The sequence below is a fragment of the Bombus affinis genome, chromosome 2 (genome assembly GCF_024516045.1).
Source record: "Bombus affinis isolate iyBomAffi1 chromosome 2, iyBomAffi1.2, whole genome shotgun sequence".
NCBI classification, from domain to species: domain Eukaryota; kingdom Metazoa; phylum Arthropoda; class Insecta; order Hymenoptera; family Apidae; genus Bombus; species Bombus affinis.
The window spans coordinates 16,500,283-16,513,123 of NC_066345.1; the positions used below are offsets into that span (position 1 = coordinate 16,500,283).

At 53.1% G+C, this 12,841-nt stretch overlaps 1 protein-coding gene across 7 annotated transcripts in view; it reads right to left on the reverse strand.

Moving 5' to 3' along the window:
- LOC126928691 (uncharacterized) overlaps positions 1-12,841 on the reverse strand; it is a 238,600-nt gene that overhangs the window by 51,392 nt on the left and 174,367 nt on the right. For 2 of the 7 annotated variants that reach the window (XR_007716901.1, XR_007716898.1), the window contains exon 2: positions 158-1,222. The exons of the other annotated variants lie outside the window; for them this stretch is intronic. The gene's annotated coding sequence lies outside the window, so the exon portion shown is untranslated. The remainder of the gene's footprint in view (positions 1-157; positions 1,223-12,841) is intronic. 7 annotated transcript variants of the gene reach the window in all.

Below are 12,841 nucleotides of genomic sequence, written 5' to 3' on the forward strand. Positions count from 1 at the left end.
TTATCAAGTTAATATGGCCATTCTGTATGGAACCCCGCGAGAGAGTGGGTGGAAGCGAGATGCCCGCAAGGGGTGGCGCCCGGCGTGCGAGCGAGACGGCCTGAAGTACATTGATATTATAAGTTGCTTCAATCGCTGTATTCATTTGTAAACTAACCAGGCTAAATGTATTCACCACCGCGAGGCGGCGCGCCGATAGGCGGAGCCACGGGTACCCGGGCTACGACGGCGCCCTTCCTTCTTCCTTCCTTCCTTCCTTCCTTCCTTCCTTCCTTCCTTCCTTCCTTCCTTCCACCCTTCCTTCCTTCCTTCCTTATTGTCTCCTTCATCCTTCCTTCCCTTTATTCCTGTAATTTCCTTCGTTTACAACATTCACATACCGTACTGTTTACACTTTCACCTTCTTCTAAGTCGCCGTCGGAGTTGCCTTTAGCCGACGTCGACTCTAATTTCAGAAAACGTTGCCTCGGGCCAGCTAAACTATTAAACTAGGTATTTTAAAAATGCAAAAATTCTACTACCATTTCGAACGTAATCGCAGAATTAATCCACGGAGGGGACAACTCCGAATTTCTTGAAAAATCATACTTCTTTCGGCTCGTGAAGATGAACACGAGCGGCGACTGCTTTTCGCACGACGATCGACGAGAACGTCTTTTGGACGCAAGCACGGACGATTCGATAGATCGTTAGGGAGATCGATGAGTTCAAGGGATCAAAGTTCGATCGATAAAGAACGGAAACTTGTATTTTAAAAGGATACAGACATCTCCGAAATGGCTGCGACGGCACAGAGAGGCCCACACTCGGCTCGTCATTACGTTTCATGTATTCAGATTTTTTCCTCGAGCAGGCACGAGCTGTCTGTATTATTATTCCGGAGCAACTTTACGCCCACCGCTTCTTTCCTCTCTCTCTTTGTCGTTTCTACGTGGTACTCGTCTTTCTTCTCGCATGGTGGCGTGGTACCATCGCGCGCCTAGTCGTCATCTTCGCCGCCGCCTCCCTCCTCATCGCTGTCGCGCGGCAGAGCTCTCCGCGAAAGACGACGAGGACGACTTCTTACGGTTCGTCTCGAGAGCAGAGACCACGGAAATATGAATGCATAAATGCATAAGTGCTCCCACCACCGGTGTCGCCACCACCATCTGCTTTTCCCGCCTACTTCGTTCCGGTCCTGATTCGGCATTCTTTTCTTTGCCGACGCTTTCCGTCCTTTTGCCTGCGCAGAACCAAATCCACCTTGATCGCACGTTGGATGACGAATGTACTTTGCCCGTAGTTCCGTGACTCTTGGCTTTCTTTTCCCTTCGAGCTACCTACCGGAGAGCTACGTCCCGGTCGCCGTCAACCGAGATTTAACGAGAATTCTCGGGCATCTACGAGAAGGCTCGAAGGTACAACCGCTCCAACGCGGTTCTACAAAATACAATCTCGCGTTGGTGGTTATAAAAAGGCTAAATTACTCACGCGTTGCCGGCAAGTAAATAGCACGCAATCTACGCAGATTGTAATCTAGCAGACGAGAAAGCAACGACTCGGCCTCGCTCGGGAAAAGAGGGTGTAACGTTGGTGGCAGGACGCGAGATTAAAAGACAAATTAGCATAATGTGTACACGCGCGCCCCGTGCAGTCACTGTTCTACCGAAACGCTTCCGCGTAATATCTCCCTGCGTCGACCGCGACACACTCCGAGGACTCTTTTGCGTCGCGCCCTAATCTACCTTTCATAGATCCTGCGCGTTTCTACGACGGGGCAAAGTTTTTCAACTAGCGGCGAAAAGAGAGCAAGAGCTTTCTGTCGATTTTTTAATCAGTGGTTTAGAGGGTAGTTTGACGGCGGGTCTCTGTGAAAAAGAGTCTCGATCGAGATAGGATGGGTGGGCGACGAAGGGGTGTCGGCGATGCAAATAGCGCGTTTAATAAAGTGTCGCACGGCTGCCATTTGAATACCACGGCATATTCACTTTTCTCATCGGGGCTGCGAGGAAAAAGAGGCGAGGTGAACCGGCGAAAAAGAGGTTGTGATCGGTCGAAGAGTGGCGCGAGATGAAAAGCGAAACACGGGCGAAATACGAGGGCGGGGACGCGGGCGGAAAAGGAAAGGAATGGTAAGGAAAGGAAAAACCAAAGCACGGAGACCGTGTAGAGGCTACCAGCGAAACCGAAAGAAGCGGAGTAAGATCCGCGGACGAGGAAGAAGAAGAGATCGACGTGGAACGAAACGAGCAGATAGCCCTCTAGATGATCCAGCGTAGGTGTAGATACAGCAGGGAAGGGTAGCCGTACAAGAAGGTGGCGAATCGCACCTTCGCTTCATGCATGATTCAGTCGCAGTATCTCATTTCATCCGGTGGCTTCGCTAAACTATATCTCCTAATGGTAATGCTATTCCGTGGCACATATCTCTTTATATTACGTGGGTAGGTTGGCTGACTGGCTGGCTCACGGCTCTTGGGGCGGTATACGGAGGCGAGAAAGCCAGCGCCTCTCGTCCAGCCCCTTGCACCCTCTATCAGAGATCCTGGCGGATCGCGAGGCTTTCTCCTTTTACCACCTACCAAGAAAACTACCCCACTGTGGCCGGGCCACGTACGTATATTCGCGCCTCGTGTCTTTGCCTCGTGTAGAGCGCGTGTGGGTGGTCTCTGGATGCCTCCGGAGCACGAAGCAACGGCGAAGAAATAAAGAAAGAAACTGTTAGTTCTCGCTGTTTTAAATTACCATTTATTACGACACATAAAGCCGACCGGGCCCCGACAAGTTCTACCAACGGCCATCTTGTCCCACCCATGGCTGATGCGGCGAAGAGAGGAGAGCGAGAGCGCGCAGCGAGGGGAAACAGCCTGGAGAATCGAGTCTATATCACCGTCTTTTACTTTCCACCCTCTTACCTACCCTTCTCGTTCTTTTTCCTTTCGACTTGCTTTCTCGTCTCGCTTTCTCGCGGTCTTGCTCCTTCGCTCGGGGTTGCTGTACCTCTCGGCCTGGCTGTACCCTTGGCGGGGATCGAAACCCCGGGTAATGATCATTACCTCCGGTATAGTGACAAGTGAGACCGGGGGGAGTCGACGGTACGGCTGCAGGAAATGGCCACAGATAACGCTGTCACGGCCATTTTTATATTATGACGAATGGATCATCTTTCTTTCGTTAAGTTTGCCCTCTACGCTCTCGCGCTCGACCAAGGGGAGCTCGATGATAGATTTCTCGTAATTATTCGCGCGCTCTTCCCGCCGCTGCTTAATCGTCTTTTCTCCTGAAAACTACTTCGACGTAAATAATCGCCGGCACTCGTTGCTCCTTCATCTTTGTCGAAATAACAGAAATATCTTTTACGGCAGCAAGATTTCCCGTTAACGCGCACGGATCGAAGGCAAAATACAGAGAAAGATAGATAGATAGATAGATAGATAGATAGATAGAGAGTGAGAGAGAGAGAGAGAGGAATATCGCAACTTTGTTGCGACGAACGATCGTTCATCGTGCCGTTTCCTTTTTTTCTTTTTCGCGAATTTTCCGAAGGGAGGTGGCGGCGATCATAAAGAATCCGAAAAGTATCCAGTTCGACGATACCCTCGATCTCGGTTTGCAGAGGCATCCTGCTGCGCGGCAAGCTGCCCTTTTTCAGCCCCCTCACGCTGGCCACGCGGCAATAACGGTACCGACCAGTCTTTCATATCGTATCGGACCAGCTCGTCTATGTGGAAATGCGATCACTTAGAAGCAGCCTCGAAGTATAATTCGGCCGAGACCAGTCTCGTCGGTGTACCGGTCCGTTGCGTCCGTGTGCGAGCCAACAGATCGTATATTTTTTATTATTGGCCGATGGAGCCAGTCCCCGGGGGTGGAACGGGTGCTCGGCTGGTAGGAGGTTTCGATAGCTGACCACTCGATTCCACGCGCTCCCTCTTTAGCTCCCACCCTCCCCCTTTCACTCCTCCGCCCGCTTCTATCTGTCCGCCCTTCTTCTATTCGCTACAGAAGGAAGTGACCGAACGATCGAATCCGTTTGTACGCGGTCGCATCCGCGTCTTCGTAAATGTGTTCGACCGAGTGCTCTTGGTACGGTTCGCTGGATCGCACGTATCTCTCTTGGGCCGGGGTCGTTTTATCGAGTGTGGACGTCGGAGAAGCGATTCTCATGTTTTTACATCGAGGCAATTTTTCCATCTCGCCCCGTTTGCCTCCGAGAACACCAACTTTCACCGGCCACCTGCCTCCGCGCGCCTCCCTTCGAACCCACGGTTCTTTCTTTTCGACGATCCTTGGACGGGGCTGTGGACCATCGTCCGGCCATCGTTCCACGACTACGCGACTAGAAACCAGAGAGGTTTATTTGCCTGGTCGTTGGCGTTCTCTGGCAGGATTAATCCACCAAGATCTTCGATACGTATGACGCGGCTACGCTTCGACGGTCGTCGATCCTTTTGCGTTATCCTCGAGGCGTTCTCGAGAAAGAAAAGAGAGACAGAGAGAGATGGTAGGGGGGGGGGGTTGACTCTAAAGTTGCTGGAATCTAATCGCTTCTTCGATCAAGTAACGCGAGTCGTGGTCACGGTGGAAACGATGTAGCTCGTTTAATTCAATCGTCGAAGCGTGCACAGGCGGACCATTCGTTACGAAGTTTGGCCGCGAGCGTGTTGCGAGAGTCGGTGGCAGGATGTTACGGCGGGGTTGGGGGAGGAAGGAGCGACGAGAGAATCTAGGCAAGAGGATCGTCGTTCGAAGGAGCGTATCGAAAGCCGCTCGATCCGGAAGGTTCCTTCTGGAAGGCTCCTTCTGGAAGTAAAGTCGCCGGTTGGCTCGCCCCCGCGACGGGGTGTTCTCCAGGAAGCCCGGGGATTGGTCTAGGACGATGCCTGTCCGTGCTCTTCTCTCTCTCCCGTCTCTTCCGCGGTGGCTTCATTATACGTTGACCTAAGAAAATCAACCACCCACCGCCGGCACTGTTCGTCCTCGGCCTTCGTCCTCTCCTCCCGTGTACACCGGCAACCAGCCACCGTCGTTCGCTGCAGCATCCTGGGGCAGCCACCGGCTGCAGAGAGGAGGAGTGCTTGGAACAACCGAACCAGGTGCCCCGACTCAACCCCCAGCACCCTCCTCTTTCCATCTAACCTAACCTATCCCTCTTCCTTCCCACCACCTTTCTTCCTTCCGTTCATCCGTCCGTCCGCTTGTCTGCCTGCCTGCCTGCCTGCCTGCCTGCCTGTCCGTTCGTTCTTCCGTCCTTCCTTCCTTCCTTCCTTCGTTCCATCGACTACGACGCCACGACGTTGCACGGCGAGAGAAAGAGAGGGAACCAGGGGTAACTCATCGCTTATGGATACTGATGACTCGCGCAATGAACTCAGACCGCGCTAAGGGTGGTAGCAGTGCGGTAAACCCACTGTGCTTCTCAGTTCCCTTGTCTTTCTCTTACTCAACCTCCGCTGTTTCCCTCCTCCGTTCCTCCTCCTCCTCCTCCTCCTCCTCTACGTTTTTCTCTCCCCTCGTAACCATCTCTCTTCTAGCCGCTGCTTTCCAGAGTACCTCCGTTTGCTTCAGCCCCGATCCTTCAATAACATTTTCCTTTCTCCCCAGCCAGCGGGGGATGAATGCCGTGGAACCCAAGCGTATCTTACGTACGATATATATCCGACTTTTTCATCTTCTCGACAAAGAATCTCGTTCGACTCGAGCGATTACTGATTAGGATAGCTGTGCAGTTGGGTGCTAATACGGGAAACGAAGATGCGTTCAACCCCTTTCGTACGTTACGTCTACCAGCCGATAGACACGAGTATCCGATGCGATTTTCTTTCTCTTACCCGATGAAAAATGCAAAGTTCGTGAAAATGTTGGACGCAAACTGTCGATTGGTCCGGGCAAACGATGCCCGTCGGAAGAAATTTCTCGTTCGCGAGAGGTTCATCGTATTACGTAAGATTCCGGTGTCGTTTCCATTTTCGGTCCCTTCCATCCTCTCACGGCCATTCGTTTCTATTACTCCGCGCTAAGGGAGACCCGACAGTTGGCCGACCCGAGGTTAGATTTATTTTCACTCGGTGGGTATTTTTTTTACGACCCTGCCCGCGCTTTAGACATAGCCGTCGTGGAGGGATGTTTTTCGCGTGCGATCCACCGCGGCCGGGCTCGGTCTCGCGCGTGTATGCACGCCAACGCTCACGACACTGAATCATCCGGACGTGGCACTGACTTTCGCGTCATCCCCGTGGAAGCGAGCGGCCTTCTCGAGCCGCGCTCGTATAATAAACCCATAAACAGCCCTGCTGCCGCGAGAAGAAGAGACAAGGAACGTCGTGAAAGAGACAGAGAGCCTCGTCCAACCCGATGTTGCGCGAGAAACGAGGCTCGCCACGGATTATCGAAGCCGTTACGCGGACTCGGTGTCGGTCGCGTTCGGAATACGGTTCTCGAGACTTTCTTGTTCCGCGTCGTAACGTTCCAAGAGCCGGAGACGCGTCAATTTTCTAACGCGAGTATCTCGCGAACGGAGATACCGAGAGAAATAAGGAAAAGCTGGCAGGAGGAGAAATAGAAAAATAGGCGATAAAGCAACGAAGAGACAAGGAAGACGGAGGCGACGTGATTCCAGTGGCAAGAGGTGCACGCGTAGGCTCGTGTACGAGACGACCTTGTGATTGCGCGATGCACGAGGTGCATATGTACACGAGGAGAACGCGTTACGTAGCGGATACATAGTAAACAGCATGGCGTGGGAGAGGCAACGGAGAAAGAAAAGGAAAGAGAGGAAAATAAAAGGGGGACGAGATAGAGGCGGCGAAGGAGGAGAAGGTGAAGGCGGAGGTTGTGGCCGGTGAGAGGGAGAGAGAGAATTCCTAAGCACCCGGAGCGCGATGCTTACCTGCGGTAACGTTTAAGCGGTGGAGTAAGTACAAGACCTTAGCGCGCATCAAGGAAACAAACAGCTGGCGCGCGCAATATGAATTAAACATGCTGATTAATAATTAACAAGTTGCCGGCTCTCCTCGCGCGCCTATACCGGTAGGTAGGTGTACTATCTGGCTTTGTCTTGGTTGCACACGCCTCGATCCTTTCTTCTTTTTCTCGCTTTCCTTCGCGCGTTACGAGGTAACGCGCACCGCTCCATTACGCTTCACGATCGGCGCCGGCTCACGCTAAAACAGCTGTTCGAGGGGTATCGCGTGTCGATCGATTTAAAAATGCTTCGACACGACCTCAGGCTGCCGGCGAACGCGTGCGGAAACCATCGCTTCGCTTTTACCGGTTCACCGCCCACTAAATACCTTCCATGTCGAAGTATCACGGTGCGAGTTGCCCGAGAAGATCGATCCAAGATTTTTTCGCGTGCATGGAACTCGCAGAAAAATCGCGAGAGAATCGAGCGAAAGTGGCCGATAACGCGTGCGAGGAGAAGCGAAGGAAGCGAAGAGAAGCGAAGAGAAGCGACGAGAAGCGAAGAGAAGAGAGAAACTGGGAAGACTCCGAGCAAGTTGATAGGTTGGTAGGGATCCTCGCGCGGTCTCCTCTTCATGTTTATTAATGTCCCGTACGTCCGTCTATCGATTCGTCGTTTCACTCTCGTTCCTCGCGAGATAATGATACTGACCTATGCCAGCTGTCGCATAGCCGAGGGCTTAAGTGGCTTAACAACGTTGCGGATAGCTGAAACAACGATCGGTCCTCTTGACACATCGACTGAATACATTATTGTAAATGTCGCCAGCTGCGTTATCGGCGCGCACGCCGGACGGCCGAACGAATCGGACGTGTACGATCGACGTCGCGCGACAGCAGCGCGTGCCTCCCGCGGAGTGCTTCTTTACGTAATTCCACGGACGCGGGCATCGTTTTGTCCCGTACGATATTCCGCAGCGATCGTTGTTGCGCAATCACGAGCTATTCGTCGTCGGCGCGAATCGTTACGCGCGATACCACCGGCACACGGTCTTCCGTGTTTCCCTCGAATATGCTATATATTCTCCTCGATTGAATTCCGAAACGTCGATATCCAGGTGGAACGAGCGACGCAACGAACTCGCTTATTTGTTTGTTAACTCTCGGCTGGCGTTCGATACGAACGCTCCATCGATCGTATCTCCGCTTCCGTGGATGGGGCTACGTAACACGGCGTAAACTAGTTAAGTCTATTAATTAGCGTGGAAAAGAGTCGGCCCCCCGATGGGATCGCGCGATAATCAAAGGTTGTCGCGTTAAGCTCGATTCGGAGCAAGGCGGAGATTGCGATTCCGCGGCAATTTTAATTGACCAGTTCCTTCCTGCGGACCCGCGTACGTACTTACTTTCCATGAAAGCTCGCCTTTCCACTCCGGAGTTCATTAAATCCAGCGTAACGGGGGGCAGCGTTTCCATAGATGAACACGAAAAGATTTATCGCAAGACGGAGGATGACTGTTCGTTTCTCAAAAGGCACGGTCTTATCCCCTCGTTTCGGAAGGAGAAACACGCGACTCTCGGTCTGCGCGATTCCTGCACGCACCGGGGATGTGTTCGCCATGCTAGGATGGTAGGTAAGGTGACGAGTTCAGGAAGTATAACCATAATAGGCAGAAACGACGGCGAGACGAGGAGGAGGGAGGAAACGCGAGGCAACCAACGACACGAGAGCCGTGACGCCGTTCCTGTAGGGATTAATTAGCGATAAGGCTTCTAATGAGAGGCAGGTGAGCGAGCGAGCGAACGAACGAACGAACGAACGAACGAACGAACGCCGCCGATTACACGGCGAGCCGCGCTACGCTCCACCGTTCGTTCGCCGTTAGACACGGCCAGACCACAGTCAGAAAAATATCAACGAGAAGCGATACAACGATATCCATCGTTCGAGAATACGCAACGGGAGCCGCTAAAACTCGAACGACACGAGTACCGCGATATATTATATAATCTCGGAAGTCATTGCCCGGTAATCGGTGTCTCCTCGCTTTTTGGCTAGTCATCGCTCTTTTCTCGACCTTTCCACGCTTCCTCTTCGTTCACCGTTAGAAGATTCGTATTCCATCGGAAAAACCAATCGAACCGAGGCTCTCTCGCAAGGCGCATTTTTGTCAGGCGATTCGTTTAAGAGCGAGAAGTATAAGAAGAAGAAGAAGAAGAAGAAGAAGAAGAAGAAAAAGAAAAAAGAAATATGTACTAGCTGGTCGAGGCAGCTACGGTGTAAGTGTGACGGTCGTTTGGTAGACAGTCGAAGAGGGACGAGGAGTCACGTCCCGTGAATTGTGGGCCACGTGACAGAGGCGTGATCGAGGTGCGACGCGATGGAACAATGCCATCGGAGCTCTTCGAGGAGGAATGCCGCGTGCCGCGCCCATCTTTCCTCGATATCTGTCCGAGCACCGCGCCACTCTCGATCATCGATCGTTAATCGACGCGGTATCCGTCACGATAGACACCCTACCGATCCAACTTTTTGATCCATTCCGACGTAGCGTGGAACGAGCGTTTACCGTTTACCTAGACCTAGCCGGCGCCTAACGGGATCGACCGCTGCCACACGCGCCAATTTTCTTCGTCCAAAAGGATACGCGTATCGTTCGATGAAGTTACCTCGCCGCCGTACAGAGTTGCTCGGCAATCATCTTTGGTACATGGCCGATCGTACGCTCGAGTTTATTTGCACGCTCTTAACGTTCTCAGCTGGCGCGATTTGCGTTCAACCTTCTCGCTTCGAAGAAAACATTGGCCTGCGTTAGAATTTCCTGAAACGATCTTGGCAATAGCAGCTAGCGGTGGAGAGAAGACTCTCGATCCAAAGACTATTCGTCCCGGCGCCTTGACCCTCGTCCATTTAGTTTGGTAACGAGGCTGGTGCCTAACGGTATCGCGCCTCCACCTCGACCAGTGAAACTGCTAGGTAATCGATTCTCGCTGCCAATGACGGTAACGCGTCGACGTTGAAAGCCGTCCAGCAAACGAAAGATCGTCTCTGTTTTGGAAGGAACGATCGCGTGGAACGCGTCTTCGATACGCTCGAACGGTATGGTACGCGCGAATAGTTGGACGATCGAGTGGAAAGTTTCTAATCGCGAAGAATCCGGTAACGCGCGCGTCTCTCCTAATGAAGTCGTTCGCGGCGGAGGCGCAGGTAGAGCGGCGGTGTGCGCGGATTTGATCGATCGGCCGGTCCGTTTTCCACGGCCATAATCGACTGGACCGTGTGCCCGAGCCAAGGCACGAGTAAGGTCGCGCGGCTCTCTAAGTAGGCGCAGAGCGCGTGTCACGCGCGTCATAAGAATGCGATAAGACGCGTGTCACGGCGGCGGACAATGCAGAGTCGTTCCGTTTCGTTCCATTCCGAGAGACACGATCGCTGCGCCATTGTGTCGGGCCGAACGGGGTCCGGCAACGTCGATACCATACCCGACCTCCTCGAGCAGGAGCGTCGCCCGGTTCCGACCTTATTCCACTAAAATACACGCGACTCGCATGCCAAATCGTCGTCGTCGCTTCGCTCTGCTTTGCTGCGCACCGATCGGGTCAAGGCGTCGCGATCTTCGGCCGCGTCCGACTTTGCGCAACGAACGAACGTCGACTCACCGCGAGGCGAGTTTCGGCGCGTCCGATTCGAAAGTGGCTCGTCGCCGGGTAAAAAGGAGAATCGCGTGCTCCGGTCTAACGACGAGAAAAAAAGGAGCCGCGACGAGTCTCGTCGAACATTGCGCGACGATGAAGATTATCTCGGTGGCGAGGGCGCGAGAGTGGGTGTCGCCTCGTTAGACGATACCATTGTGCATACATACCCACTTGCTACTATATACTACGCTCACGGGCAGAACCGACGCACAGCCTCGGACGTGCGCAAGGCTCGCAGGGCTCGCTACGTCCACAGACGGATATATGTATGTACACACGGTCGAACACGGTGTTATTATCGTGCCGGTGCAATTAAAGAAGGAAGCCTAGAAATTAGCGGGTGGCGGACGTAGGTAAGTATAGAGTCGGTTGTGGTACGAAGCAGCCGGTGGTACCAAACACGAGAACCGGGGATGCCTCGTAGAGTTTACGTTGCCAGAGGGAGCGCGACAAAGTGGGAGATAGGTCCGAGCACGCGGTGGGACGAAGAGAGTCCAACGTGCCTTCTGAATATGCATAGGCCAAACGGAACGGGACGAGGACGAGATAAGGGCCGACTTATTTTTCCTGCCTTTCATTTCGTTCCATCCTTATTTTATTTTGGCGCTAACTGCTACCGCTACCGGTACGAAGACGGTACGTTTCTTCCTCTGACCCTTCGCACTCCTTTCTGCGGCGTGTCGGTTAAAAATCTACGGACTTTTCTTGGTCGATCTTTCGACGCGGTTTCCTTTCGTACGAGCGTTCGTCTTTTTTAAAAAGTGCTCCCACACGCGGCACAAATTCCATACAAATTGGAGAAACGTTTGAAGAAGGTCGTGCTAATTTTTCAGAAACTTGGCGAACGAGGAACGCGCACAACGACGGATTTTTCTCGAACTATCGTACTAATTCTCGCGGCCGCGTGGCCCGGGAAGGGAATCCGAGACGACGCGAATTAAATTAATGCCTCGGCCGGGCGAAACGGTAACGCCGCGTTTCGCTTACAATTAAGCTCCATAAAACTGTAAGCCGCGCCCCCGTGCACCGTCCTCTCGTACGCCAATGAATATTTTTATTTAATGCCCCATTAGCGGTTCACCCGCCCCTGCATTTACATAGGATCGCGACATCGCCGGCATAATCGTCTCGAATGGCGCTTACATTTCGAAAGTATATCAGAGATAGAAGTATATAAGACAGGGAGAGAGAGAGAGAGAAAGACAGGAGAGAAAATAAACGATCGTTTACCGTGGAAAGAGACGATCGTTCGTTCAATTCTTCGAGTCGGATAGCAACGAAACGTCGATTCGCGTGTTATTAACTCGGAATCGCGAAGAAACGACGCGCAAAGGGACAGCGACAAAGTCGTGAAAGAGCTTATCGAAGCGACAGGGAGATTATCTCGAATAGCGTTAGGCCGAGGAAGCCTGAGAAACAGTCGGTTGCGAGTCGGAAGTCTCTAAAATCGGTGAGGTGATTAGTATGCGCCCTGTCGCGTCGCGGTGCCCTGCGGGTTGTCCTTAACGCGCGGTGACGCGTTGCGCCCAGCAGAACTCACTTCCTCTTTCCCGCGATGGCTGATCAGAAAAAAAAAAAAGGATCATGAATATGCATCGCGCAGACCCGGCCACGACCGTTTGCCGGCATTTCGCACCCGGCTGCCGGGGCCCCGGATCGTTGAGGTCATCCTGTATGGTGAACTGCACGACCACTCGCCGGCCCCGGCCGATGCAGTTGTACGTTGGAACCTGCAGTTGTTGCAACTCACCTGCCGCGGCTCGATCTAACGTGTCTAGCCGGCGTGAGATACGCGCGAATCGCAGCGGGCGACGGTTGCCGGTTCTTCGGCGTTTCCCCGCTTTCCTCTTGTTGCATTCGTTTCCTCGCGTCTCGCCCCATATAATTTCGCGAATGGCGTTTCCGTAATTACGCTTCGTAAATCGGCTGATGACACCCTTCGCAGAACGCACGGAAAGAAACGTTAGAAGCGTCGACTGAAAAGTCGACTTACCGTTCTCAAGGTGGGATCGAAAGCAAGGTGGGAAACGGCTGGCAGTTTGGAAAAGGTGGTTGGGCTGCAGCGACGAAGAGGCAGCAGCAGCAGCAGCAGCAGCAGCACGAGCAGCCCTCCGGCTGCACGAGGGCAAGCTCGCGGCAGGAAGGAAACGCGAAATAAATACGGCGTGGTAAGGGGGTGAGGACGAGGAAGCGGCATGCGGTGGTCTCCGACTAAGAGTCCCGGACTGGAACTGGAACTGGAACTGGACGGCAGTCCAGCCAG